The 24,894-nt window shown below is 34.7% G+C and overlaps 1 long non-coding RNA gene and 1 other non-coding gene across 16 annotated transcripts in view; one reads left to right on the top strand and one right to left on the bottom strand.

The window, feature by feature from the left end:
* The window catches only part of LOC144293771 (uncharacterized), a 583,355-nt gene that overhangs the window by 318,755 nt on the left and 239,706 nt on the right, over positions 1-24,894 (top strand). For all 15 annotated transcript variants that reach the window (XR_013361068.1, XR_013361104.1, XR_013361085.1 and 12 more), the window contains one exon: positions 20,299-20,452. This is a non-coding gene — a long non-coding RNA (uncharacterized LOC144293771). The remainder of the gene's footprint in view (positions 1-20,298; positions 20,453-24,894) is intronic.
* LOC144303791 (U1 spliceosomal RNA) lies at positions 20,296-20,460 on the bottom strand. The gene has a single exon (XR_013370768.1). It is a non-coding gene; the product is annotated as a U1 spliceosomal RNA (small nuclear RNA).

Raw genomic sequence — 24,894 nt, 5'->3', positions numbered from 1 at the left:
TTCTTTTCTTTTTTTTTTTTTTTTTTTTTTTTTTTTTAAATTTTTATTTATTTATGATAGTCACAGAGAGAGAGAGAGAGAGAGAGAGAGAGAGAGAGAGAGAGGCAGAGACACAGGCAGAGGGAGAAGCAGGCTCCATGCACCGGGAGCCTGACGTGGGATTCGATCCCGGGTCTCCAGGATCGCGCCCTGGGCCAAAGGCAGGCGCGAAACCGCTGCGCCACCCAGGGATCCCTCTTTTCTTTTTTTTAATATTTTATTTATTTATTCATGAGAGACACACAGAGAGAGGCAGAGACACAGGCAGAGGGAGAAACAGGCTCTTTCCAGGGAACCCCATGAAGGACTTGATCCTGGGACCCTGGGATCATGACCTGAGCTGAAGGCAGATGTTCAATCACTGTTGAATGTGATTCAGCCACCCAGCCATGTTTAGCCACCCAGGCATCCCCAATTTTTCTTTGATAATTCCAAATCCTATGTTAGCAGGAAATGTAAGATATGATTGGGATAGATGTCCTTGTCCTTAAAGAACTTACGAACTGTTATAAGGATGCCTTGACTGTAAAGGCGACTTCAAGTACATATTGTAGATCTATGTAATTCACATATGACTTTATCTACAAATTGAGCCTTCCAGAGGTCCTATAGAATGATGATGCTGATCTGAAAGTTTCTGGAACAGAGCCTACCCCAAGTTTGTACTCCAAGCCAGGTTAAATGGAGGCAGACTAGAGGGATTAATGAAAGGGTAATACAATAATATTTCACTTCGATATAATTTCATCAGGGTTATGAGATGAATGAAATACCATGTGTAGGCATGTTACTTTGTATTGATCATTACCTTTCCTCTCATTTTTTTATCACATAGATAAATAAATTGCTAGCATCTTAATATGGAATAATACATAAAATAGTTCTCCCTTGGAGCATGAAAGTCCCTGCGTGTCAAGGGAACTTTAGGAAGCTAGGCTAGAGAGGAGTAGAGGGAGGAGAATTCTGAGACTGTGGTTTTGGGATATATCTGTAGAACCATTAAAGTGCTGTTGAAGTCATATTAAATGATTCAAATAAAACAGATGCTCATAGAAATCAAATGCATGAAACATCATTTGTAAAAATAGGGAATGCCTATGTAAAAAACTTGTTAACTGATTTGGAGGCAGAACTAAAATTTCTGAAAGTACATGATTAAATGTGCTACTTATCTTGATTTGTACATAGGTATATCCAGTTCTTAATGTATATGGTAACAAATATGTCTTTTGTCTAATGTAGCCTACTAGGTATTTTTCTTTCTCCTACTTTGTTGGGAAACTTTGTCGAAAAGTAAGACAACTGATTGATTCAGGAGTGGGACGTGGGCACTCCAAGGCTCCTCACTCTCCCTCTCCTGGGAATGTGGGTTCTGCTTGCCTTTACTGCTCAGAGGGGCTCCAAGGACATCTCTGAGATAGTGATGTGGTGTTGAGAACACCTATGCTGTATATATGAGCCCAGTTTAGGGCTTTATAAACTTTTAAGATTTGGCAGGTGAGTGTGGGTATCTGTTTGTCTTGCTGCCACCCAAGACAGGCCTTGTTTGGAAGTTCCCTCTGCTGCTATTAAAACTGCCCCCCACAAGTCTGGAGTGGCCTGCGTCTTTCTTCAGTCTTTCCCACCCTGTGAGTACAGAAGCCAGGTTCAGATTACACCAGGGAAGCTCTGGACAAGGTTGTGAACTAACATCCTCTCCTCTCTGTCCCATGATCCTTATCCAACTTTTCTTACAAAGTGAATTGTGTGTGTGTGTGTGTGTGTGTGTGTGTTCATATGTACATTTATCATTTTTCCAAATTTACTGAAGTATAATTGACAAATTATATTTCAAGGATACACCATACAGCATAAGGACTTAATATATGTAAACATTGGGAAAAGATTCCTGTAACCTACCAAATACATCAATAATCTCATATAGTTACCTTTTTTCTTCTTTTGGTGAGAATGCTAAGTTCTAGTCTTGTAGCAATTTATTTTATAAACTATAGTCTCTATGTTATACATTAGATCCTCAGACTTCACTCATGTTTTAACTAAATGTTTCTACACTTTTATCAACATTTCCCCATTTCTTCCATCCCCTAGGCCCTGGCATCCAATATTCTCTCTGTTTCTGTGAGTTCAACTTTATTTATTTATCAATTTGCTTGTTAAAGTTCTCTATGTAAGTATACCCTATGGAGTATTTGTCTTTGTCTGGCTTATTTGCCCAAGTTCACCCATGTTGCCACAAATGGCAGTATTTCCCTCTTTTGTAAGGCTGAATAATATTCCGTTGTGTATGTGTGAGGTCTATTACATGCATATATATATCACATTTTGCATCACATTGTGGATATGTGTTTGTATGGAGATCTATCTATCTATCTATCTATCATCTATCTACCTATCTCACATTTTCTTTATCCATTCATCTCTTGATGGATGGCTTAGGTTGTTTCCATATCTTGGCTATTGTGAATAATGTTACAGGGAACATGGGAGTACAGACATCTCTTTGTGATAATCATTTCCTTTCCTTTGGATATACACCCAGAAGTAGGATTGAGGGATCATATGGTAGTTCTATTTTTAATTTCTTGAGGAATTTCCATACTGTCCAGAAGTGAATTATTTTTAGAGTAATGTAAATATGTGGAATCTGAAGAAATACCATCTGATAGGAACATTAACCTAAGAAGGGATTTTGCATTTGCTGTATGTCAATCTAGAATACTCTGCCTGCAGGCTTTCATATGGCTACCTTCTTCTTGTCATTCATGTCTCAACTCATATCACCTCTTTTATGAGGCCTTCCCTAGTCACCAAAGATAAAGTAGCTGCCTCCTTACACCCTGCCAACTGTTCCAGATAGATTCTGTTCTACTAGCCTGTTTTACATTCTTCATAGCATTTGCTACTAGCTAGGATTACTCTTTCTTTAATTTGTGTACTTCTTTATTAACAGTTTCCTCATTAGTAAATAAACTCCATGAAATAATGGGTATTGTTTGCATCATTCGGCGTTATTTCTGCAGTCCCTAAATTATGCATCATGCACAGTACTACTCTCAATAATGAAGAAACTTCATATTAGCATCATTCTTTTTGACCTAAGTATATTAACAATCTCTCCCCTGTTTTGCTGTTATTTGAATTCCATATTTTATATTTTCGCCAAAAAAGTCTCTTCTTTTTCCAATTAAATCTAAATTCTAGTTGAGGAATAAATATTTGTTTGCAATGGTGCTTATTTTCCATTTGTATTTGCAACCTAGATCTTTGGGAGAAATCTATGAAAACTAGAATGTGTCTTATTATGAGCAATTTATTTCAAAACCATGAAGGTTATATAAGGAACAAGGCTTTATCAAAACTTAATTTGTAGGATGAAAGGAGTTGACAAGTTCTATCAACCAACTCATAGCTGCAATATAAAAAGCTGAGCCCCCACGAGAGGACCTTCAAAGATGTACTTTCTGGTTTTGTTTACTACAATCACAGGCATTCTCTTTGCTTTGTTCTGTAGGTTGCTTAATATATCATTTGGTTCTACATGTTTCTTTCTCCTGATATTTCTTTTATACTGTCAGATCCTGCCATGTCCATTCAAATCTAAAATTGTCTGAAACTATCTAAGTCACAACAAATCTGCTGTGTGAATAAAATCTTTATGGAGAGCTGTGAGGTTTCCAAGGCACATGCATAATAGAAATTCAATATCACTTCATTTGAGTACAGGCAGAACCACCAATAGCTGCATTTCACAGAGACCCACAAATTGTGCTCCACAGAGTGACTGCGACAGAGCGCGCATGCGCGGGGCCGGCTGGCGCCCTGGGCCGTGCGCTGTGGGAGTCGCCTCAGGGCGCCGAGAGGGCGCGCTCCCTCACATAATTTATTAAAAGCTTCTAATAAGAATCAGTTCGTATTTTTAACGGCGTATCCCTCTCAGTATAAAAATTACATTCAAATAGGAAAAATGGCAATCTGCGCGAGCTGCTGTAAAATGGAGAATTTGGCATTTGGCATTAGCTTCTTTGACTTTAGTGCCAACAAAGCAGTTAACAACCAAAAAAAAAAAAAAAAAAAAAAAGAAGCTTATAAATACAAACTTTAATACTATCTGATTTATGCTTAAAATATTTAATAAGAAATAATTCTCCAGGACAAAAATTAAGGTAGGGAGAATGTCTTGTATGTTTGTGGATATGTGCAGAGGAAGAGAGAGAATAACATTTGGATGAAAATAAACAGTGACAAGTTTGTTGTCTCCTTTCTCCTCAGGAGATTTTTGTTGTAATGAATGTTGTTCAAAATAAACAGGGAGGGATCCCTGGGTGGCTCAGCTGTTTAGCGCCTGCCTTTGGCCCAGGGCATGACCCTGGAGACCTGGTGTGGAGTCCCAGGTCAGGCTCCCTGCATGGAGCCTGCCTCTCCCTCTGCCTGTGTCTCTGCCTCTCTCTCTCTCTCATGAATAAATAAATAAAATCTTAAAAAAAAAAAAATAAACAGGGAAAAGTTAAAATTCATGAAGGTTAAAATTAGTTTAGGGCCTCTTAGACCACCATATGACTTAGACTACCTAGGTAGATTCTGAACTCTAAGAATATGAATAATACAAAACTAGTATGCTGAATTATGTTTTCATCAGTATTTTCCAGTTGGGGGGAATATTTGTTCAACTGACATTTTTTTTTACCTAAAGCTTACATGACCAAAATAATTTAACATCTCAAATCTAAATTTAATATTTTAGTGAAGAAAATATGTATATAAAAATAATAGTCTAATTATGCTCTTTGGTTTGTACATCATTTTCTAAAGAGTTAACTGAATAATTAAATATGCTTTCTAAATTTACAATTATCAAAATAAGTTAAAGGTCAGGAGTCTAAAATTGTTATTACAGTTGAATATAGCATGTAAACATTTCTATAATGCTTGGTTTTAAAACTAGAAAACTTTGGATGATTTTAGCACAATTTTTTGTGATTTCTAAAAGAAAAACAACTCATAACAGTATATGGTCATAAAGAAGTAATTGATTAGAATCTTTAATTAAACATCTAAGCCCAATTTTATCCCCTGATTGCTTTGAAATAGTCATTGATTCTGTGAGATCTGACTCATGTAGAATCAAGATGATTTTAGACAGAAATGCATGCAGGCGAAAAATGTTATTTTTTCCTTTATTAAAATGTAGTAAGAGGGTAGGCACTTTTAGCTATAGATCAATAAGGTCTGAGAATCTAATACAAAATATGGTAACTGGTACATCTGGGTGGCTCAGTGGTGTAGTGCCTGCCTGACTTTGGCCCAGGACATGATCCTGGAGTCCAGAGATGGAGTCCCACATCGGGCTCCCTGCATGGAGCCTGCGTCTCCCTCTGCCTGTGTCTCTGCCTCTCTCTGTGTGTGTCTCTCATGAATGAATGAATAAAATCTTAAAAACAAACAAACAAACATGGCAACTATTGGTGACACTGTATTATATAATTGAAATTTGTTAGAAGAACTTAAATGGTCTCACACATATACAAATAAGCATGTGAAGTGATGGATGTGTTCATTAACTAGATGAGGGATCCTTGCACAATGAATATATCAGATCACCAATATGTATACTTTAACTATTTTAGTTTCATTTGTCGATTGTACCACAGTGAGGTTGGGAAAAAGTAAATTTGACTGTGGAATGAAAAAATAAATGAAATAAAAACCTAGCAGCAAAATTTAACTAGCAAAACCACCCTCGTCCCCCAACCCCTCTAAGACCATGATTGGGTGAAGAGAGTATAAATGACTTCCTCAGAAAATTACTATTGTGTGAAAATGATCTCTTCATTAAGATTTAAAATGACAAAATCTAGAAGTGTTAAAGGAGGTCTTTTTTTTTTTTTCTTTTTCATTATAAGGTGTGCTACCAACAAACTTAATCCTTTTTAAAAAGCACATGAACCATTAGAGGGAGGGTAAGTGCTTTTTTGGTCTCTGAATTCGTTAGGTCTCAATGAATTTTGGACCAAAAGTTTTCTTAAAGGAAAACTCTAAAAAACTAACTGAACATGAAAAAATGTGATCCTAAGCTGTATTGTTGAAATAAAGTTTTGTCAAAAAAAGAAGAAAAATGCACGTGCCCTATCATCAATTATTTAAAAAATGTCAACTATAATCAAGACTCGAAAAACATATGAAGCAAACTGTTTTATCATGCACAATATTTTATTCATCAGTAGTTCTGAATATCTCTAGGGTAACAACAATCAATATTTGTGAGGACTCAAACAATAACAGTTGCCGCTTATAGAACAATTACAATTTCCCAAACACGCAGAGGTGGTGGTGTATGGTATCAAAGGCTGTTTACTTTTCAGTGAGAAGCTGCATTCAAATCTTGCTTTTGTCCCTTACTAGTTGGGACTGTAGGGAAGGAAAAATTCTTTCTCTACTCTGCAAGATTTTACAGCTAAACAAAAAATTAAATTTATAGGAGACTGACTAAAAGAGAAAAAAACCTGAAGGGTTACTACTTGCTTACAGGGGGCCCAATACTAAAATTAAAACCTAAAGAGATGACTGAGGCAGGTAGTTTTAATATGTTTTATACAAAGAAAAAAAAATCTTCAAGGAATTGACAGGACAAAGAAAACTTAACTTTGAGAGCTTCAATGAGTAAGGAATTCTAGATAGAATTTGGGCCATGGTAGTGAGTAATAAGTAACAAGGGTTGTTTATACAGCCTTCTCGGCTCTAAATTTCCTGTCTCTGATGATAAGGATGTCTCTTTACATCCTGCTACAGGGAGGGTAACTTTCACATGGGAGGTTTATTTTCTGCTCTCAGGGGGACAGAGAAGTTGCTGATAGAAGGCGATGACTCACGTTGAGAACTCCACTACCCACACATATAAGGAATTCATGGTAATGTTAAAACGCTTTATTTCTTGACCATGCTGAATAACACTAGATTATACTTAGTTTTGATCAATAATCCTAAGCTAGATTCAGAGCTCAGTAAATTTATGATACTGACAAAAACAAGTCAAAATAGAATGTGAAAACATAGATATTACTATTACTATATTTAATATACTTGGAAATGTGGTTATAATCTTAGATGTGTGTTTTTAAACAATTAGATCTATGTATATAATCAGCAAATACATATATAATATGTACATTTGAGTGTGTGTGTGTGTATATATATATATATGTATATATATACAGTCAACATATATATAGTCAATCTCCTACAATTTGTTTTTATTTTTTCTCTCTTGTGTCACAAAGTTATCCTGCAGCTTATATTTTCCTATCATTGCTGTAAACTTTTCTTCCTGAGAGTAAAGTGTACAATAGGTTTTTGTTTTCAGTAGCCCTTCTTCTGGCAGAAGGGACTCATGTCTTAAGTCCTATGGTAGATGGAACTGATTCCATATGGTTCAGATGGACTGACCCTGCCTCTGGCTTCAGACTGACCTGTTGCTCAGACCTGCCCAGTGAATGGACACTGTATTCTTCTGGCTACCATCTTGATTGGTTCAGGACTGGGTATGTGACCCAAACTGTGACATTCAATGCTCTAGAACTTTTGCTTTTGCTATTTAGAGTACTATTAAGTCCAATAGAGTCACTGTTGACCATGTTTGTCACCACATAAGAAGAACCTCCTTGAAGCCAAAGTTAATGAAGCCAAAAAGGGATAAAGAGGAGTAAGTCTTGAGGATGCTGACTCTTAGTTATGGAACTTCTTTTTAAAGATTAATTTGTTTGTTTGGGGGGTGTGTGTGGAGAGGAGCAGAGAAAGAGGGAGAGAGAGAGAATCGTAAGCAGACTTCAGGCTGAGTATGGAGCCCCATGTGGGGCTCAATCTCACAGCCCTGAAATCATGACCTGAGCCAAAACCAAGAGACCTATGCTTGATGCTTAGCCAACTGGGTCATCTAGGTTCCCCAGGAGTTTTTAGTTATGTAAATTGGTAAATTGATACCTACTCTTATCTGTTCAAGCCAATGAGTTGGGTATTCTTTTATCTGCAAACAAATGAATCCCGACTAAGAGGGAGGAATGGTTTTGGAATTAAAAAGAAAAAAAAACTTACGAATGCACCCTTAAAAAAAGCCTGAATTCCCAATTGAAAAGTTAACTTTAATGTTTTACCTTAATTTTTTATTTGTAACTTGTGGCTTAATATTCCTCATGCCAATGATAACTTTTTAATTAAGTATAATTAAACATTTATTGATACTCTTTTTCTTTCTTTTCTTTCTCTTTTTCTCACTCTTTTCATATGTCAAATTTAGAGAATAAAGAACATTTATTCTCTTGAATAAAAAAGCTATCTTATACTTTTGATTTTATAATGTTAAATTTTAAATAAGCCATATACTCAGGCAAAAAGAAAAAAAATAACTTTGGAAAATAATGTTTTCGTTATTCTCATTTTTAGTTTTAATGTTTTGGGTAATGTGAGACTGCTCCTTATTTGTCCAATAAAGCATTATTTTGCCAAAGCCTTGTAATGATAGCAAAGTCTCAGGTTACTCTTACCTCTGGAGACAAAGTTTGCTGCCAACTGCTTACCTCTGCCTTTTGCACACTCAGGAATTTAAAATAGACTGAACTGTACCAAATAATCTGTAATTATTAATATTTAAGCTATTTGTGTCCATATTTTGATATTTAAGTATTTCAAAAGCTTCTTAATTGTGAGGTTTTGCTCTTTATTTCTGTTGTATCTGTTGAAAATATTTTATTCAGAAATGTCTGACTTGGTCTCCCACTGTTAAGACAGTAAATAGTTATAAACATTCTAAGTCAACTCCCCTGAAAAAAGGCATTCCATGTTTTCTCTTGTGACTAAAGATATTTAATCTTTAAAAGATTGAATGCAGGTGTATTCCACTTTTAGAATATTAAAATTACATATTTAATTACATAAAAATTAATTTATAATGTATTGCTTGAATTCCAAATGAAATTCCTTAAGGATTTACTGAAATGGCAAGTTCTTTGAAGGATTAAATATTTTATAATAGTCTGCTTTATTTATTTTTCTCTGTATATGCATAATAATGTTATCTGTTCTTGTGAAAAATAATAGATCAAAAGAGAAGTTTTGTTTTATTTAATATTCAAACAGAATTTCTTAAATGTTGATTGTGAACCAGGAAATTTTCTAAGCATTGTACTATCTCTTAAGGAACTCACAGTGTAGATGAAGATACAGGGAAATAATATCAGTGACATTGGGTATGAGATTTCTGTATATACCAAGAAAAAAAAATAGTATCCCCTTCCAAGAAACTAAAATGTAGTTTGGGAAAGAATATATACAAACAATAAATGATAAAAACAATACCTAAGGTAACTTAGAAATACTGTTCTATAGTTTTGGCAATACTACAGGAAACCAGAAAGAGGAGATATCATTTTCAATTGAGGAAAACACAATTAGTAAAACTTGGCAAATGGCAGAGTATTCCAAGGTGGAGGAAAGGTTTATTAAAAACCTCAGAGATAAGGGAAACACAGAAGATATTTAAGGAAGAGTAGTTTTACTTGACTTGTACATGAAACAACTGCCAACTGGGGTGGCTGGGTGGGTCAGTCAGTTAAGTGTGATTGAGCTTCATGTCAAGCTCCCTCTCCCTCTACCCATCTCTGTTGCTCATGCTTGCTCTCGCTCTCTCTCTTGCTCTCTCTCTCTCTCAAACAAATAAATTAAATCTTTAAAAGAAAAAGAGCTGGTAAATGAAATGTAAAGTTGGGGTGTTTCTGAGATAAGTTGTGGAATGAGTAGTATTTCAAAAAAAGTCTGATAGTAAATAAATAAATAGGAATAGAGCGGAATTGCCTAGAGAGAGGAAGTTTTCTTTGAAAGAATTATTATGGGGATATTAAAGGAAGATAACAAGAAGTAAGACAGGGTAATGTGAAAGGAATATAGAGAATTAATGGTGGAATTATTATTATAATGATTTTTTTTGGTTAATATGAAAGAGAAGTAGTAGAAATTACTTTCCAAAGTCATGTCCAAGTATTACCAAGGTTAGTGTGTTAGAGAATGGTGGCTATAACTTCAATGTTCTTTAAAATTTCCACAACTACCAGTTATAATCTTAGGCTTAGGTACCCCTCATCTACATAGGCCATTTTTCTCAGTGGGAAGTTATATATTTTGGTTTAGTTTAAAGTGCTAGAATATATATGAAACCATTTGGACAATAGAAAAATATGTCAGTTGGCTCTGATATGAAGAATTATATGGTGGGTTTATTTTACTACCTAAAGAATGATGTTCTGAAAAAAAAGGTTAGAGGAATATTACTGTTTCCATGATGATAGTGGAAGTACAATTACTATACCAATATATAATTATAAATTAATGAAATATTAGTGAATTATGAAATATTAATGTAGTTCTTAGAACTTTGTCACAGGAAAATATTTTTAGCGTATTGTGTGATTTTTTTACTTATTGCATAACATGGTGATCATATAATTGTTATTTCAGTTGTTTCATTTTGAATAATGAAAGAGTTAAATCCTTAAAAATACTGTGGGTTGAAATATCATAGATATTCTGATCACAAAAGAGTACTTTCCAACAAAACTTGAGGAATTCCTCTTGGGGCCTTTTTACACCCAAAGCAAAATTATTTTTCTCATTTGAATTTTTTTCTAATCTTTTTTTAACTCTTGAAAACTTATCTAATGACTTTAATTTAAAAATGGTAACTTCCTATTGGTTTTTAATGACAATGTCAGTTTTAGAATAGTTCCTGGTTTCTTAAAAGAAGACAAAGGTTAATGAATCCTGTAAGAGCCAAGTAAATGAGTTTTGCTAATTTTTGAACAAGTAGAGAGTTTCTGAACTGTAGAACATATAGTGTGTGTGTGTGTGTGTGTCTGTGTGTGTGTCTGTGTGTGTATTCTTGAAAGGCCACATGTGTTTGGAGTTACTGCATATAATGAAGCAAGTAAGCCTTGTGGGGTGTATATATAAACTAACTTTATATGACTCACGCATGCATATGTTTATTTCAAAGTGTGATTATTTGAATTTCAGTTCACACATTGAAGATCTTTTCTTTTAAAAATATGTAATAAGAACCAATGCCAAGAAAAATCTACTTCTACATTCTTAAGGTTTACAATACCAAATATCCTCCAAAATGTTGGAAAATATTAAATACTCTGGGTAAATTTTGTCTTTGACTTTGGATCAGGCTATCGACTGTTATGCTAAAACTATTACATAGCTATATCATATAGAATGTGCTGTTTGTAAAGAATCACAGTCAAGTCCTTATTTTTTTCTCTGGGTTTAACTCTTTGTTAGCCCTGATTAGACTATGAATAAAAATTAGCCTCTGCTGTCACCCTAGTTTCCACTAAGCAAGTTGACAGGTGAATGAGCATGAGAAGTGCCCTGGCTCTGGGTATAGAATTCAGATCGCAGTGGAGAAGCGGAGGAGAAAAGGCAGAGACTATTTTTCCCAAACAGATTCTAGGTAGGTAGTGAGGCCTAGAGGGGAGGAAGATGATCTGAGATGAGAGGGGATCAATTTCAGTACTCAACATTATAAAACAATTCTCTCAGACAATTTTCAGACAATTGTGAATTTTTACAATGTGCCTGACTTTGTTCTAGGTGCTTGGGAAAGCATGGTGAACAAAGTTGACAAAGAAGGACTTGTTTCTTTGGAGGGACAGATGTAAACAGGTGTTTTACATCTAACAGGGGCAAGAGAGGTCACCTTTAGTACTTAAGTATTGTAGTGTGACAAATTCTTACTTCTTCCAACAAACATATGATCCCAATTTATAGATCAGAAAAGAGCCCAGAAAATGTAAGTAATTGTTGAAAGACATATAATTAATACGTGATAGATTTGGATTTAAGCATACCAGTCAGATTTAAAAAGCTGATTTCCTTTTCACCACAGCACACATACCTCTAGAAGTTTGTGGAATATTATGAACCTATGTAAGCAAAATCCCTGGGAATGGGGACCTTGGAGGGGCAATACTTTTGTGACATTGAACTTTGCCACTTAAATCTGTGACCTTAGACTGGCTCCTTAAAATTGTTAGCCTTGGTGGCATAATCATCACTCTGCCTAATCAGATTATTTGAGGATAAAGATAATAAATATAAAACATTTAGCACAGTGCCTGGGACATAATAAGCATTAAAATATGCTCTTATTATCATGATCACCATGATTATTTAAGATTTTTTTTATTCTTTCATGATGAGAAAAGCTACTTACCCTTTTACAATTTGTAACTAGAATGAAGGACCATGGCTTGAAAGGGCAAGAAAGGATTTAAGGAAAGATTTAAAGATATAAAATTTGAAAGATACAAGGTATGTAGAAGCTATACTACTGGTTTCAACATCATTTAAAAAATGTAACTGGATTGTCACTACATACTTGGATCATTGTGGTGTTAACTTAGATATTTAAACTAGATATATAGTTCCCATTCTTGAGTGTTTTTCATGTGAGACAAAGCACGTATATTTAATGATGGTATCATTAAAAAACACGGCATATTTAACTGAAAACATAAATGAGTTATTTATAATATTTGCATAAATACATTGGTGCCATATACATTCTTCTTTTTAAAGTTTTAAGTAATGTGGTATTGCAATTGCATATTAACCTTACAATTATACACAAGCTATGCAATTAAATGCTCACTTGAAATTAGCAATTATAAACTTTCCTGCATATATAGTAGCTCCTAAAGAATGTAATGCACTTGCAGTAATATCTACTATATTGTGTGTTGGTTTTCTGCTGTTCAGCAAAGGGATAGAGTGGGGAAATAATTTCACACTGCATATAATGCATCTGATATGAAGGAAACTTGAAAATTATTTAGTTACAGATTTCTCTGACCAGGCTTGCAAAGTGGCATATATTATGTTAATGGGCAAGCATTTGAAAATGAATTTGAATATTAAATGCGCTAACTTTGGGTTCTGACATGAAGGAAGGCATAGTTGATACACAATTTACAAACAGGTTCTTGTTAACTCTTTCATTGCTATAGCTCACAATCATGCTTTGTGTTTAAAAACAGTCTTACAATTTTTTCATCACTGAAAATTCCATAATATTGAAACCTGTTAGGCTATACAAATGAAGTTCTGTTAGGATATTAGATTTTTAGCCATATACTATGTTCAGTTGTGCTCCTCGTTCAATGAAAAATAGTTGCTTATTCATTGAAAGTTATAAGTAGGAAAGAAATGAGCAACATCAATCACTGTATTAATGGTATACTATATTTTCTAGCTTTCATTTGTAAAGTAACACATTTGAGTTGGCATATATTGGAATGTATGCTACCAAGCCACCATTGTATATTCAACCAAAATATCTTGTTTTCAAGTCAAAGCAGAGGTCACAAATGCACTCCTATTGGATTCATAGTGTTTAAATTTACAGAAAACGAATAGTTAATAATAAACCTTCTCACCAAAGCATATTTTTATTGAAAGAGCAAAACATTACAGTACACCGGATGTTTTAGGTCATTTATTTTGTTTTTGCTCTGGGTCATTTTACAAAAGCACTTCTGCTCTCTAGCGTTAAAATGAGAGTCACTCTACTCCCCAGATATTACCCAGCAGCACTTGGGGGCTCTTAATGATTAATACCATCACCGTCCAGCCACAAACCTTTCTGCTGCAGATAATGCCAGGCAGCAAGTGCGCTTGACACTTTTAATGTATAATTAAGTAGGAAAAGTCAGCACTCAGTATGCAAATTTTTCAAAATGATAAATGATGCCATACAGCAGTAGGGATTGATTTGGTGTAAATGAAACTAATTAAGGAAATGTCAAACATAATTAATAAAACAGGTTTAAGCTGCAAAACATTGTCAATTGAATGAATGAGGAGGCATTGGCTCCCATTGTTTCTGCTTTATTTAGGGCTTGTGTTTAGCTTGTACTCTGTTCCTAAATGCACTTTTGCTACCTCACACCCTCCACTACCAATTCCCAGAGAGGGGGAAAATAAATTTGCTTGTCTCTCCACTGACTGCAGAAATTAATTGCAGAAATCTTGTCCCATCCAAGTGTTACATTCACTCACAGGACATTAACATAACTAATTTGAAAGAGCCCAAATGACTGCATAATAGAGCACTGTCAGAATGCCTGACAGTCTTTGGTCATACCAAATTAGCTTGGTTTTCTAATTGAAATTTTTTTCCTTGGACTCTTTTTATAATTTTTTCCTCAGCTATTCATTTTTGATAAGAACAAAGGTTTTATAATTTACAAAAGAGTGCTTGACCTATAATTACTAGGAGGAAATTAGGGGAGGTAGAAAAGTCAGATTTAGTCCTGGTAATGATGCTAGAGACCTTGCTCCCTCTAGGGAGCCTGAAGAATAATGGAATCTTCTATTTTTACGGGCGACCTGTGCACTGGTGCTGACTCTAACTGTGAATCCACTTTACTTTGCAGATCACTTGCTTAACACTAAAAGTGCCAGCAGAATGGCAGGCCATTACTTCAAATGTCATTCAAACCAGTGCCATTTCCACATGCCCTTCCTGCTCAAAGAGTGAATGGAAGAACACCTGCCAGTTCTCTTATTGTGCCCTTGTAAATCTTCCATGTAGAGTTTTATGCAACTTAATTTGTGAACCATTTGGGTAAATAACATGGGAGGGGGAAGGGTTTTGTCAAGAGTAGGAAATTTAAGATGTGCTAAAATGATTTCTTTAAAAGAAATCCAATCATTCTTGATTATAAAATCAAGTCACCTGCATGCTATGTATGTAATCTTATACCCAATAATGGTTTTCAAAGGCCTGGTAATACTATATCCTCCATTTGGAGATCTTTTCTCAAAAGGACGGTTTTCCTTTTGAGTATGCCATAAAATTGAATAAGAATGGAATCAGTCCATTCTTTTTACACTTTAAATTGTGAGTTATACACTCAGCAAAATATTGTAGATCAATTGGGGGAATCGTATGGAACTGAAGGCATAGATTGCACAAGAAGGCAGATGGGATATACACACTTTTCTTAATCCATGAAGTTTCTACTGAGTAGATAGGTAGACGTACAAGTACAGAGGCATGAGTTTATTTGCTTGAAGCCTTACTTCTATACAGTCCTCTATTTCTGTAGCTTCTTCTTTAACTTAGCTCTAGAAATATAAACAAAGTTTGTCTATATATCCTATAGCGATTGTTAAAATTCTTGATTTTGAACTCCCTAAGTCTTTTCAGGCTTATTTCTAGATGCTATTCAATATATTCTCTCTAGTTATTGAATATTAGACCCATAGTCATTTAATAATTTTATAGCATTGATTGGTAGCATTGTCCTTTACCAGAGTATGTGTCTTGGGCTCTCTCCTAATTATTCACCCACCCCAAATTACAAGATATGGATTAAAGACTTTAGTGTCTCAAAGAAAAAAAGGAAAAATCTGGGTTCAGTTTTCCAGAATAACAGTCATTAGACATAACTAAATCAAGTAGCTTAAATAATGTCATCAGGATCGGGTATTTTTCTTTCTCATTCTCCTCATCTCTTGGCTCTACTTTCCTTTGTGTTGATTTCATCTCCATCTTGGGGGTTCCAAGAGCTCCGTGATTAAGATTATATAAATAAAAAAGTTCAGTGCAATGAGAGATAGTTGTTTTCCAGGCACTCAAAAGCTGTCCCAGCATTAGCCCTGATTGAGCCATCAAAAACAAAGTATTCAAACTGGAATCCATTACTAGTGCCAGGCTTTTGGGATACTTTGAAGGTCCAGTCTTGAACTCTACACCTACCCTAAAACAGCCCCATCCAAAACCCAATGAACTGAGAGCAGGGAAGAGAGGTTCCCTGAAAGTATTTTTATCAAAGGAAAGAAAGACTAAGAAAATATCAGCAAAAAAACCCAGATAGCCTTCCAAGAGTATACAGTACAGTTCCTAACAGCAGAGCATATATTCAGCGTGGACTTCCTATTCGCTACTAGTTATTACTAAATTAATGAAAAAAATACAAGTTTTTAGTGAGTGAAAGAGTCTTTTAGGATTATGATCAGCTCCTTTAGTAGAAGATACAAATAACAATAATATTAGTTTTTTGGTTGTTAATACTGTCGTATTTATCACTCAGCAAAGGGAAACTTTTTTTGGACTTTTTGTTTTGAAATAAGTTAGATTTATAGAAGAGTTGCAAAGAAGTCCTGAGGCTTCATTACACCCTTCACAAATCCCCAAATCTCAGCAACTTACATAATCATGGTATATTTAGCAAAACTGAGAAAGTAACATTGATACAATAGTATTACCCAAAGTATAGACTTTATGTGTTTTTTCCATTTTCTTTCGCTGGTTTCACATTCCCTGGAGTTAGTGCAGAATATCATGCTGTATTAGTCTTCATGTCTCTACAGTCCTGTCCAGTTTGCAGCAATCCCTCAGTCTTTTCTTTTCCCCCATGACCTTGACACTTTTGAGGAGTACTGGTCTGTATTTTATAGCCATTGGGTTTGTCTGATGTTTTCTCATGATTAGATTGAGGTTATGCATTATTGGAAAGTATACCACAGACGCGATGTGTCCTTTTCACTGCAGCATCTCAAAGCACCCAATATCAGCATGATTTATTACTGATGATGCTAACCATGATCACTTGGTTAAAGTGCTGTCTGCCAGGTTTCTCCAGCATATAATTACGATTTTTACCTTTGCATACTCTATTTGTTATAAGTGAGTCATTAAATCTAGCTCATACTCCAGAGGAGGAGAATTAAGCTCCACCTCCATCAGGGAGGAGTATCAAAGAATTTGAAAATATGTGTTAAAACCATTTTAGTGGGGCACCTGGGTGGCTTAGTGGTTGAGCATCTGCCTTTGGCTCAGGTCGTGATCCTGGGGTCCTGGGATCAAGTCCTGAATCAGGTTCCCCACAGGGAGCCTGCTTCTCCCTCTCTCTATGTCTCTGCCTCCCATTTATAAATAAATAAAATAAAATAAATTTTAGTAACACATATAATTTTGAGAAGATACCTAGAGGCCATGTGACTATCCTGTTTCTTCTTAAGGTTTTGCCAACTGAAAATATTCGTATTCATCAGCAGATATTGCCTATTGAAGTTATTACTGTGGTGATCTAGTGGTGATTTTATGATTTTTTTCTCATTACTGCTATATTATTTCCAGTACTACCATAAGAAAAATGTATTTCTTCTGCATATACTTATTCAAATATTTATTATATATTTATTATATCAGTCTGATAAGAAAAATATACTTGGAGGAATCCTATTACTTGCTTCTCCCTCTCCCTCTGCCTGCTTCTCTGCCTACTTGCTCTCTCTCTGTCAGATAAATAAATAAAATATTAAAAAAACCCCAACAATATAAAGCTACAGTGATCAAGAGAGTAAGACATTGGATGCAAGGAACAGAAGAAAAAAAATGAACTTTAGCCTAAACCTTACACTTCACATACAAAAATTCACTCAAAGTGGAACATAGCTCTAAACATAAAACATAAAACTATAAAACTTTTAGAGGAAAATGTAAGAGAAAATCTATGTGGCCAGGTGGTAGACAAAGTCTTAAATATGACACTGAAAGCGTGATACATAAAAGAAAAAGATAAATTACCCTCTATCAAAATTTATTTATTTATTTTTCTATCAAAATTTAAAAACTTTCTCTGAGAAAGAGACCTTAAGAAAATGAAAACAAACTATAGACTGTGTAAAAATATTTGCAAATTACATATCCCACAAATGAAATATTTTAAGAATATCTTAAGAACTCTCAAAATTCCATAATCAGAGAAACAGTGCATTTAAAATTGGTCAACGGAATTGAACAGGCCAAAAGATGCACAAGAATATGTGCGACCTGGTTAGCCTTTAGGGAAATGCAGGTTAAAATCATGGTAAGATACCACTACACACATGTATTAGAATGACTACATTAAAACAGAAATACTATATTAAGGGCTGGCAAGCACGCAAAGTGGAGATCATAAATTATTGGTGGGAATGCAAAATGGCCTAGCCAGTCACTCTGAAAACATTTTCACAGTTTTTTTATAAAGTTAAACACAGACTTAGCATATGACCCAGCAATCCCACTCCTGGGTATTTAGCCTTGAGAATTGAAAACCAGTGTTTAAACAAGTATCTATACAAAAATGTTTATAACAGTTGTAGTCATATTTGCAAAAATGAAACAAAACAAATTTGGAATGAACCCAAATGTCCTTCAGTGGGTGAATGGATAAATGAACTGTGCATATCTATACAATGGGATACTAATCAGCCACAAAAAAGAGCAAACTGCTCATATATGCAAGGTATTAAGCAGAGCGAGAAAAGCCAGTTTTAGAAGGTTATATACCATATGGTTCCTTTTGTATGACATTTGAAAAGAAAAAAAAAACTATATAGAACAGGTGAGTGATTGACAAATGTAGGGTCAGGAAAGGAATTGAGCATAAAGGATAACACGAGAGAGTTCTGTGGGTATCCTGGAACTCTTCTGTGTATCTCGGTGGTAGTGGTTAAACAAATCCATACATATATGTTAAAATGTGCTGAACTGTATATGAAGAGAAAAAGTCAATACTATTGCATAAAAATTCTAAGTATGAAATTAAAAAAAATAAAATCAATACCAACTCATGGATAATTGTCTTAGTCTTTGTTAAAACCTAATATTGTTATTTATTTATTTTTCCTCAGATGGTTTCAGCTGTGACTATTGGGATCTTTTTCAGAGCTCCCTGCGTAAATATAATTTTTATTAGGATTATTTTAGGAAGATTTCATCAATGAGGGTCTAACAACTGAAAGGTCAGGAGAGGAAATTAATTATATAATTGTTGTAGGAAAGTGATTAAATTCTTCCCATTATTCCATACTATTAAAGATAGCATCTGGTTGGTCCTGATTAATTTGTGATAGATGACTTATGATAGACATTCTTGCCAATTTGTGAGTTCCTACTTTGTAAATTGAATTCGTATTTTCCATTTTAAGAAGATCTATGCTGATTTTTACAGTTTTCTACTTCAGCCTCACAAGAGTTTTAAATTATTTCTCCCCAGCTAGTGCACTGAGTAGGTGGCTACTTATTTGAAAGCCAAAGAAATATATTACTGACGCTTACTTAACATTAACTGATGAATTGAGGAAAAGCAGAAAATGTCTGTATTTTCTAGCAGGGATTGATACCAATATTTTAAAGCATAATTAGGGACTACATAATTAATTTGGTTAGCATTAATTTTGGTAAGTAAAATCATTATTTCCTTTACATAGTGGAATGCTAGACGGGGTACTTACTAAACAATTATGCTATAAAGTAATATTTATAAATAAAACATTTAACATAATTTGACAGAAAATTATTTGAGAGAATATTTTAAAAAGAATAATAAAAATTCCATGCTTTTGCAGAATGTGCTCTTGGGACAATATCCTCTTGGAAATAGTGTAAAGAATTCTAGGTATAATGAAAATGCACTTCAGACTTGCAAATAGATTTCCATTGCCCTTTTAAAAAAATGTAAGTTAATCCTTGTTTAATACCTATCATTTTTTCCTAAGAAGAAAGAAGGAAAAAATATGAGTATATGTGAAGGAATGCACGCCTGTGTGTGTGTGAGAGAGAGATAGAGAGACAGAAAGACAGAGAGACAGAAAGACAGAGGGAGAGAAAATATATTGACCCTTTTATAGTGGATTTGTATGATCTTAATGCCATATAGCTTCTTGTCATTTAGAAGGATTGTTATCTGTGGGATAAAACCATGGTATGGTTGCTGCAGGTTGTGGACAAAACAAACAGAGATAGTTTAAGTGATATGGATAACAACAGATTGACTCTAAAGCAGGCAGAAAATTACAGAAGCAGAGTTCCATTTTTTTTTTACAATTATTAATGTGTTTTAATGTCTTAATGCTTTGATTATCCATTAGAAACACTAGTATTAACAGCTGTAACAAGTCAAAATAGTATCAGCATTACATGAGTCACTACTTACCCTTTCTCTTCTCCTAGTATTGCCATCTTCATCCAGAGAGGGATTGTTTAGTGCTCTGTGGAAATTGTGGATTTCTTCTAATGATTTGGTTACCTACGATACCCAATTATTGGTTTCCTTTCAACCTAATCTTCTCAACTTTGAAATAAAGCCCAAGGACCGTTTGTCTGTATCTGCCTCAAGGAAATGCTTTTTCATTTTGTTTTGTCTTTTTCAGGGGGAAGTATAATGGCAGTCTCCTACTACCACAAATCATGCAGTCAAATTTCCCATGTTTGGGGGAAATCACAGGGGTCAAGACATTCAGAGTGCAGTGGATGAGCCTTACCTTGGGAAAACTACTTTTGTGATCATGATAACTCCCCTGCCATGTAAGTATTCAGGGAAATGCTTTTAACCTGGCATAGCTCTTATTAGAGATTTCAAAGTCGTAGAGCCATTTTGTTAGTGGCTGTGAAAAGTGACAAAAGACTGGAAGTAGCAGAGGGACCAAGACATAAATGTTTCCTAGAAATCCTGGGACTGTCCCAGAGCAAAAACCTTCCAAAGCAGCAGCAGCAGCAACCCGGACTGTGCGGGTGATCCTCCTGGTATGGATTCATGCCCCTGGAGTGTACTCCATGTGCCCCATTTTCTAGATAGGAAATGACTCAATTTCAAACTTTTCACCTGTGTATCACAGCTCCACATGGATTTGCCGAGAGTTGAGGTTCCTGGAGCTTTCTCAAAGTCACATTGTTGAGAGCCACTGTCCAGACCAGCGGTGACATTAAATAGATATCAGACACACAGGAATAAAAGCTTTGTATAAGTAGGTCATAGAAAATATCCATTATGTATTTTGCCAAGTGGAATGAGGCAACAGAATCAATTTATTTTCATGCAAGCGCTATCAACAAGCACTTAGTGCGGTACTAATGCCTGTGTATTTGGAGTAATACACAGTAGGTGCAAGCACCACAGGGGGCACTCTTGACAAATATATAAACGAGTTTTAAGAATTAACTGGGCAAGCACTTTCTGGTCTTTCTGATTCCCAGAGGTTGGAGCACAGTAATTGATTTCCCAGACTCATTGAGTCAAACATGAGATACAAGGATGAATAAAACATAGTCCTTGACCTCAAGTAGACTGACGAAACATTATAACAGGAGAAGAATTTTATGATGAATATAAATACAAACATTAAAAGTATTAGAATATAGCGACAATGAACTAATTTTGTTGAGATTTAACACACATTCTTTCATAAAAGACTCAAACTGACCCTGTCAGGGAAGGGACAGTAGCCAGTTAGCAAAAGAGAAAATGAAATTCTTCAGGGAATCCTTCAGTCTCCCGTAGTTAGTAAGTAACAGATTTAAGATTTGAATTTCTGTTGTTTTTTCTTCAGTTCTTAAACCTATATATTTCCATTACATCTACCAGAAACATATAGTTGAGCGAGGAGGGGAACACTCCCTGCAAGATGGCAGCTAGAATCAAGAATGATTTTATATTAAAAACATGTGTCAAAGGTGAAATAGGAGTTTAAGACATTGACAAAATGAGGAGTGCTTTACTTGCAAGGGTTCAGAGGCAGGTCACACATTTTAGGAAAATTCAGAATATTTTTCTTTTTATGTTTTCCAATAGAGATTAATCTATAATTCAGTCTTTATGCAGATAAGAACTATAATTTATTATATAAAGAATGTGCTACTTCAAGTAGTTCCCCAAGCAGGAGAATTAAAATAAAATAAAATTGTAAATAAAATGCCAGATTGCAAAAGCATTCTTTGGTTTATTTGAAACAACAAGTAAAAGAGCACTCTGCTTTTAAAGGGCTCACTGCCAATAAGTCAATTGGAAAAGGACAAACATTATATGGTCTCATTCATTTGGGGAATATAAAAATTAGTGAAAGGGAATAAAGGGAAAGGAGAGAAAATGAGTGAAAATATCAGTGAGGGTGACAAAACATGAGAGACACCTAACTCTGGGAAATGAACAAAGGGTAGTGGAAAGGGAGGTGGGCGGGGAGTTGGGGTGACTGGGTGACGGGCACTGAGGGGGGCACTTGATGGGATGAGCACTGAGTGTTATGCTATTTGTTGGCAAATTGAACTCCAATAAAAAATTTTAAAAAATTAAAAAAAAAAGAAACCATAGCAAAATAAAATAAAATAAAATAAAGGGCTCACTTGCCTGTTGCTCATTGTCAGCAGTTACAGAGATGGTTACTTGAAAATACTTCTGATGGTTATATTCATCCTCTGTTAAAATTTAACACAACTATAATATGGCCATTTTTTCATAGGACATGCCCCTAGGAAGAATGCTTATGTGTGATGTTTGCCTTTTGGGATAATTTCTTGTATTTCTTTAAAATAACTTCTAAAAGTGTCTAGTTTCTCACCCTGCATCAATGCTTCCTTATCCCACTTAATGATAAAACCAAAAACTCACTCTCACTGATAAAGTTGGATTGACAATTATACACAGTACTAAGAATTTGAGTTCTGTTGCTATACCAATGAATACTACTCCATTAACAAGTAGGAGATTTTTTTTACTCTTTGAAATCCAAAAAAAATTTAACATAACACTACTACATCAACAAGTTAAATAAGAAAATAATATGCAGTGATTTAGTAGATGTCTACAGTATTTACTACAGTTTAAAATCAGACCCTAATGAATGCATTTTGCATTAGAAAATAAAAGCACCCTTCCTTGCTAAATAGGAAACCAGTATTACAATCAATAGCAACATTTATGTACACTCTATGTGCATATATGCATGTCTGAGTGTACAGATATGTACATTTTTTAAAAGTTGAAGTGTGGTTCACATAATGTCACATTAATTTCAGGTATACAGCCTAGTAATTCCACAAGTCTATACGTTATGCTGGATGCACCACAAGTACAGCTACCATCTGTCACCTTGTGATGTTGTTACAATACCATCGACTATATTTCCTATCCTGTACCTTTTATCCCCATGACTTATCCATTACATAACAGGAAGCCTCTATCTTCCACTCTCCTTCACTCATTTTGTTGATCCTATATCCCCTTCTTGTTTGGAAACCATCACTTTATTTATGAATTTATAGGTCTTCTTCTGATTTCTGTTTGTTTATTCATTTGTTCTGTTTTTTTTTCCTTTTTTAGATTCTAATATAAGTGAAATTATAGGGTATTTGTCTTTCTCTGACTTATTTCACTTAGCATAATGTATTCTAGGTCCATCCATGTTGTTGCAAATGGAAGATTTTATTTAGGGCTAATATTCTAGTGTGTATGTATGTGTGTATAGATCTATATATCTACCACATCTTGTGTTGTCCATACATATATTTTTTTTACTATTCTTTTAGGGCTAATATTCTTTTAGGGCTAATATTCTAGTGTGTATGTATGTGTGTATAGATCTATATATCTACCACATCTTGTGTTGTCCATACATATATTTTTTTTACTATTATTAGAAAGAGAGAAGGAGAGCTCGAGTGAGAAGGGAGGGGTGGAAGGAGAAGGAGAGAGAGAACCCAAGGGCATGGAGCCTGAGCCAGGGCTTAATCTCATGACTCTGAGATCATGACCTGAGCCAAAATCAAGAATTGAACATTTAATTGACTGAGCCACCCAGATGCCCTTGTAAATAATGCTTCAGTGAACCTAGGGGTGCATATATCCTTTCAAATTAGTGTTTTTGCTTTCTTTGGCTAAATACCCAGTAGTCTAATTACTGGATCATATAATGTTTCTTTTAAAATTTTTTGAAAAGTCTCCATACTGTTCTCCACAATGGCTGCATCAATTTACATTCCTAACAACAGTGCATGCAGGTTTTCTTTTCTTTACATTTTCACCTACACTTGTTCTTGTCTTTTTATTATAGCCATTCTGACAGGTATGAGGTGGTATATCATTCTGGTTTTGATTTGTATTTTCCGGATGATGAATGATGTTGAACATCTTTTAATATGCTTGTTTGCCATCTTTATGTCTTCTTTGGAAAAAATGTCTTTTTGTCCTTTGCCCATTTTTAATCAGAGTATCATCATCATCATCATCATTATTGGGTGATATATAAGTTCTTTATATATTTTGGATTTTAACTTCCTATTGGATATATCATTTGCAAATATCTCTCTCATTCAATAGGTTGCCTTTTTGTTTTGTTGATTTGTTTGTTTTCTTCACTGTGCAAAAGCTTTTTATTTTGCTGTAATCCTAATAGCCTATTTTTGTTTGTGTTTCTTTTGCCTGAGGAGATATATCTAGAAAAATGATTCTACAGCCTGTGCCAAATAAATTCCTGCCTGTGTTTTCTTTCAGGGGGTTTATGGTTTTAGATTTCACATTTAGGTCTTTAATCTGTTTTGAGTTTATTTTTTTTGTATGGCGTAAGAAAATGATTCAGCTTCATTCTTTTGCATGTAGCTGTCCAGTTTTCTCAGCACCATTTATTGAAGAGACTTTTTCCCAGTGCATATTCTTGCCTCCTTTGTTGTAGATTAATTGACCATGGAAGTATAGGTTTCTGAGCTCTCTATTCTGTTCTATTGATCTCTGTGTCATGTGCCAGTACCATGCTGTTTTGATTACTACAGCTTTGTAGTATACCTTGAAATATGGTTTGTGATACCTCCAGCTTCGTTCTTCTTTCTCAAGATTGCTTGGGTTATTTGGTTCCATACAGATTTTAGTATTATTATTCCTAGTTCTGTGAAAAATGTCATTGGTAGTTTGACAGGGGTGGCATTGAATCTGAGGATCACTTTTGGTGGCATAGACATTTTAATAATATTAATTTTTTCAT

Source organism: Canis aureus, chromosome 2 (assembly GCF_053574225.1).
Source record: "Canis aureus isolate CA01 chromosome 2, VMU_Caureus_v.1.0, whole genome shotgun sequence".
Classification (NCBI taxonomy): domain Eukaryota; kingdom Metazoa; phylum Chordata; class Mammalia; order Carnivora; family Canidae; genus Canis; species Canis aureus.
Note: the sequence above shows the minus strand (reverse complement) of the source record. Positions and strands in the feature narration are given on the sequence as shown.